This window comes from Geospiza fortis, unplaced genomic scaffold (genome assembly GCF_000277835.1).
Source record: "Geospiza fortis unplaced genomic scaffold, GeoFor_1.0 scaffold171, whole genome shotgun sequence".
In the NCBI taxonomy this organism is placed as follows: Eukaryota; Metazoa; Chordata; class Aves; order Passeriformes; family Thraupidae; genus Geospiza; species Geospiza fortis.
In genome coordinates this window covers 1025605-1030314 of record NW_005054313.1, presented here as the reverse complement: position 1 = coordinate 1030314, position 4710 = coordinate 1025605, and the positions used below count along the sequence as shown (strand labels likewise).

Genomic DNA, 4710 nt, shown 5'->3' with positions numbered 1-4710 from the left:
CCACCACCCACCAGCGCCGGGATGTCATCATCAGCCCAGGCCCTGGGAACCCACATTGTTAGCTTAATAAATAGAGAAATCCCCACTCAAGCATTGCAAATGAGGGCAGAGGGGGAGCCGGGGAACCGCGCCGGCGGGCCGCAGGGTCTCTCCCCTCTCTCTCTCTCTCTTTGAGTTGTCAGATGAATTCAGTGGTTAACAAAGAGCAAGGGAGGGAGCTGAGCTGCTGTCGCAGCTGGGCAGGGCGGTAAGAGGAGGCAGGACTGCAATGCCACTACTCCAGCGAGCAGCTTTGGCCCTGCAATACCTGCTGCAGGTGGGCAGGAGCTTGCATACCCCCAGAGCTGGGCCTGCCGAGTACCTGAGCATCAGTAACTCTGCGCCCTGAGGCTTGTACTGCAACAGGGGTGACAGCCAGGGAAAAAGCAGGGAGACTGGGGACACATCCCATCCTTGTTTTGCTTCTCTGCTGCTGGTTGTACTGGCACGGATGCAATTCCCCAGGGAATCTTGGGACCTTGCTGAGGTATGGGGACCCACCATACCAAAATGCTTGTGAGCATCCTGAATGTGTCAGTAAGGAAGTAAGGCAGATCAAAAGACACTGAAATGCTTTTATTTTCATCTGAAATAAAAAAAGAAGCACAACAGAGCTGCTTTTACAGAACGATGGTTCTGCTTTTCTGAGTGGGGCATGAAAATCACTGGTGAGGGGAGCTCCCAGCTCTGGTAGCAGTAATGCTACTTAGTCTGTAGCACAGCAAAGCCTCTGTTGGCCCTACCAGGAGTTTTCCTTCACCTCTCACCAGGGTCCCTCCTGTTTCCCTCTAATTCTGGGTTTCTGTATGCGCAGGGAGGTGTTGGGGAGGGTACACAGCCCCCTCTGCAAGGTACACAAGGCTGAGAGCTCGGCACGTCCCACTTGGCACGCGTGTGGAGCCAGACTCCATGCTGAAACTGCTGCTATTGACTCTGCCCTGCGGCAGACAGGACAACTGGGAGTCTTTAAACTCTTTATTAAGATGTGGAGGTGTGGGTGCCCTGCTCTGCCAGTTGCCTTAGTCTAGAGGCAGAACAGGTCACGCACTTTGTGGCGCTGTGCGCAGTGATGCTGTTCCTGATGTGAACAGTGCCTTCCTTCCAGAGTGCCCACAGAGCTGCTGTCCACAGGAACGCCGAGGGTGGGCACAGCCTGAGGGTCAGGAGGAGCCACGAGCCCCTGGCTGGGAGTGGGCACCCAGAGGTGAGAAGGGAGCACAGATTCAGGGCTGTTCTCTCTCCTAATAAAAAGCTTTTGCTTTTTTTGCACCCACCACTGGATGGTCAGAGAAATCTGCCTGGGGGGCACATTTTCCCAGGCCATGGTGATTTGCAAGGGGTTGAAAGATCTCAGTCTTTGATTTCTAATGCTAACCTGGCTTCATTGAACTGTTTTGTTAAGCTCTTCAAATGGTGTGTTTCCATTATAATAATGTTTGGTTTAAAATAAAAAAGACCTTTTTAAGATGGTAGCAAAAATGTTTCACTCTGTGTCTTTGCCCCTGGTTTCAGCTGCTGCAGCTGGATTAGCAGTGGATGCAGGAGGCTTGGGGAGCCCCTGAATTCCTGCCAGGGTGTTCATCAGAGCACTGGCAGCTCAGCCACCCTGGTAACTTGTGCTGTTAGGTGTTGTCAGGACCAAATCCTTTCCCCAGCAAAAGAGGGGCAATTGCTATTGCCATCAGGCAGCCAGAGGCAGAGCTGCTCAGATCGTGTACTGGGAGTGAACCTCGCATTCTGCCCCACTTTGGGGACACAGCTGGCATCTGGCACCTCCGTGCCATGGGTGCCAGCCCTGTGCCTGTCCCCAGGTAGGGACAGTCTAGTGTGGAATACCAGCCCTCGTGTCCAGGCTTTCCAGTGTGTTTCATGGTGCTGCAGCCCCAGACTTGCTCACATTCTGACCTCTCCCCAGTCTCTTGGACCCTTCTCAGGTCATTCTCATGAGCAGATTTACTGCTGGTTATACTGGAGGACTGGAAGGAGCCAAAACCCAGCCTCATGAGACAAACCCAAAGTGTGGACAGATGTTTGTCCTGCCCTGTAAGACAGTGTGTGTGGAGAGGTGGGGAAGAAGATGCTGTGACAAGAGAGCAGCTTGGAGCAATGGTTGCATTCAGGAAGAATGATGAAGAAACCTCTTCTTGCAGCCCTGCAGTTTCAGGGCCCAGATGCTCCAGATGCTTCCTACCCATGCCAGAAAGCGACCATGCTGCAGGGTCAGGAGAGCTCCCAGGGTGTCCCAGACACCTTGGGCAATCAGAGGTGGCTCAGCCTCCCTCCCTGGTCCCACGGGCTGACCCTGCAGGGACACTCCCAGCCAAGCACTGCAATCCATCACCTCCACCAGTGCAGGGTCACCAAGCTGGGAGTCACAAGTGAAAAGTCCCTTCCAGGCATTTAGGATGGCTTTCTCTTTTTTTGAGAAGAGCAAATTCCTATTAAAACATAAATAAATAAAGGGAAGAAAAAGACTCAGCAGAGACCAAGTGGTCTTCAGTAGCTGGTGGCTGCTGGTGTTGAGCATCTCCAAAACAACCTGATAACAAATATATCCTCTCAGCAGCAAACCTGCTTTGGCAGATCCCACATCAAATAAAATATGTAGATTTTTCATGAGAAGGTTTATTTTTTTTTGGCTCGTTGCTCTATAAAACACATTTACTCAGTCACATACAAAATACATTTATCCAGTTTCTTTAAAACAAACAAAATAACCTCTCCTCTCCATCTGGCCCCTCTCTCTGCTCCTTTCTAGCCTGGTCTGCTTCCCTATTCCTCGCAATATGGAACATGACAGGGTATTTTCAATGCTATTTTTGTCCGTTGTGTCATAGCTTATATTTAAAATAGCATTTAAATCTGCCAAGTAGTGCGGTGTTTTAAACTGCTGTCAGACTGAATTTCTCCTCCTACATACCACAGATTTCAGCTACGACTTAAAGACAGCTGAGGGAAGCTTTTGAGGAAGGGGGGAGGTGGAGGTGGTTGGGGACCAGATTGTCTGCAGGTGTGAGGACAGTCAAAGGATATTAATAGGGTAAAGGGATGCTGGAGAGGGGACATGGACCCAAAGAAAACCAGGAAAGGTGCATGGGAATGAAATTGCCTTCCCAAAGGAAGCTCTTGCTTGGGACAAAAGGCTGAGAAGGTGGGACCAGGAGGCTGCACCCAGCAGTTGTGGAAATGGAGAGGTCTCTGTTCTAAGGGTGAAAAGAGAGACCCCATAAAAGGATGTTTGCTCTGCATTTGTTCACCTTTCAGGTCCCAAAAATAGGATCAGTTGATCTTTTAGTAAGGGCAGCCCTAAGGCAGGGGAGAGGAGGTTGTGCTGCCTTGCTTGCATTGGGGTTTATTCTCCTTTCTTCACCATTTAATTTTTTGGGACATGGGTGACATCTGAAAAGCCCTGAGGTGAAGTAGTACGATCATTGTCCATGATCATGGGAAAGGGCCCGTTCCCCTTCTTTATGTTTTTGGGGATCTAAAAGTCAGCTGGTCCCTTCCTTCCCCACCATGAATAAACATTGCAGAGCTGGCTTGGTTGCAATCACACTAGAAACACCAGCCTAACCTTTCCCAGGCAAATCCTGAGCCAGTTCAGACATTCACAATCCCTCTGAAATCATTTCCCACTGAAGGAGATGCTCCAGGTATGGATCTTCTCTCCCATCTGGGCCCAAACCACCTTTGTTTCACATGTTCAGCCTCCACCCCTTTACTTTAGGTGCTGTTGTGCTCCCTTGATTCTCTGTTGTCCCTTTCACATTTCCCCCTCTATCCATGAGCACATCCCAGCAGCGAGGTGGGTCCTGAGTGGCACCTCCCACCCTCATTGCCGTGCTCTGCTCCTTCCCCAGTGCCCATGGGACCCACGCCAGCTCCTGACGGCTGCTTGATGCTCCCAGATGTCTGGTGGGATGGGTGTTTAATAAGGTGTCCCCAGCCTGCAGGTGACCCTACTTTCCAGAGAAGGTTTGGGTTTCTCTCCTGCAGCTGTCCAAGGCTCATTTCTTGCTCCATCTCTGTTGGTGTCTCACCCTCTCCTGGGACACGTGTGCCTGCCATTGAAATCTCCTACCCATCTTCTTCTGTCAACACCACCTAAGAAAGGGACAGATTGAAAATTTAGCAGTGTGTCCTCTGTGTCAATAACTCCCCCTCATCATCTCCTGGGTGGCACAGAGATCTGCTCAGCCATCTTCTCCCTGCTCCACATGCAGACTTCCTCTCCACCCTCTCCCCCTTCACCTTTCCCTTCTGCCTGGAGTTTTCCACTGCTCACTCTTGTTCCCAGAGGGAGAGGTGACCCTTCCCAAAACTCCTTGGGTGTCACAACCCCTGACACATCCCTGTGCCAGCCCCAAAACCACCTCTGTCACCATTGTGCCAGGATGGCAGAGGCATCTCTGTCACATCCCTCAGCTTTCTGGGTGGCACAGGACAGACATCAGGATCCTTTGGGATCACCTCCTGCCTCCAGTCCCATTCTCTAGCTCAGTTGAGAACAGGATGAGGCACCGTGAGTGGGGGTGCCTGGCTGGGTTTGGTTATTCATTCCCCCAAAAGGCGAGGCTGGGGAAGGGGTACTGCTGGCTCCACGATTACACCGCGGCGCGTTAATCAGCCGCATTAAAATTCCGAGACAGCTCCTGCCAAAGTGGCTGCGCG

The 4710-nt window shown here is 51.4% G+C and overlaps 1 long non-coding RNA gene across 1 annotated transcript in view; it reads right to left on the bottom strand.

Moving 5' to 3' along the window:
* Nucleotides 1–2644: 2644 nt before the first annotated feature.
* Nucleotides 2645–4710, bottom strand: part of LOC115947761 — a 3801-nt gene continuing 1735 nt past the window's right edge. The window contains exon 2 of the long non-coding RNA XR_004081614.1: nucleotides 2645–4143. This is a non-coding gene — a long non-coding RNA (uncharacterized LOC115947761). The remainder of the gene's footprint in view (nucleotides 4144–4710) is intronic.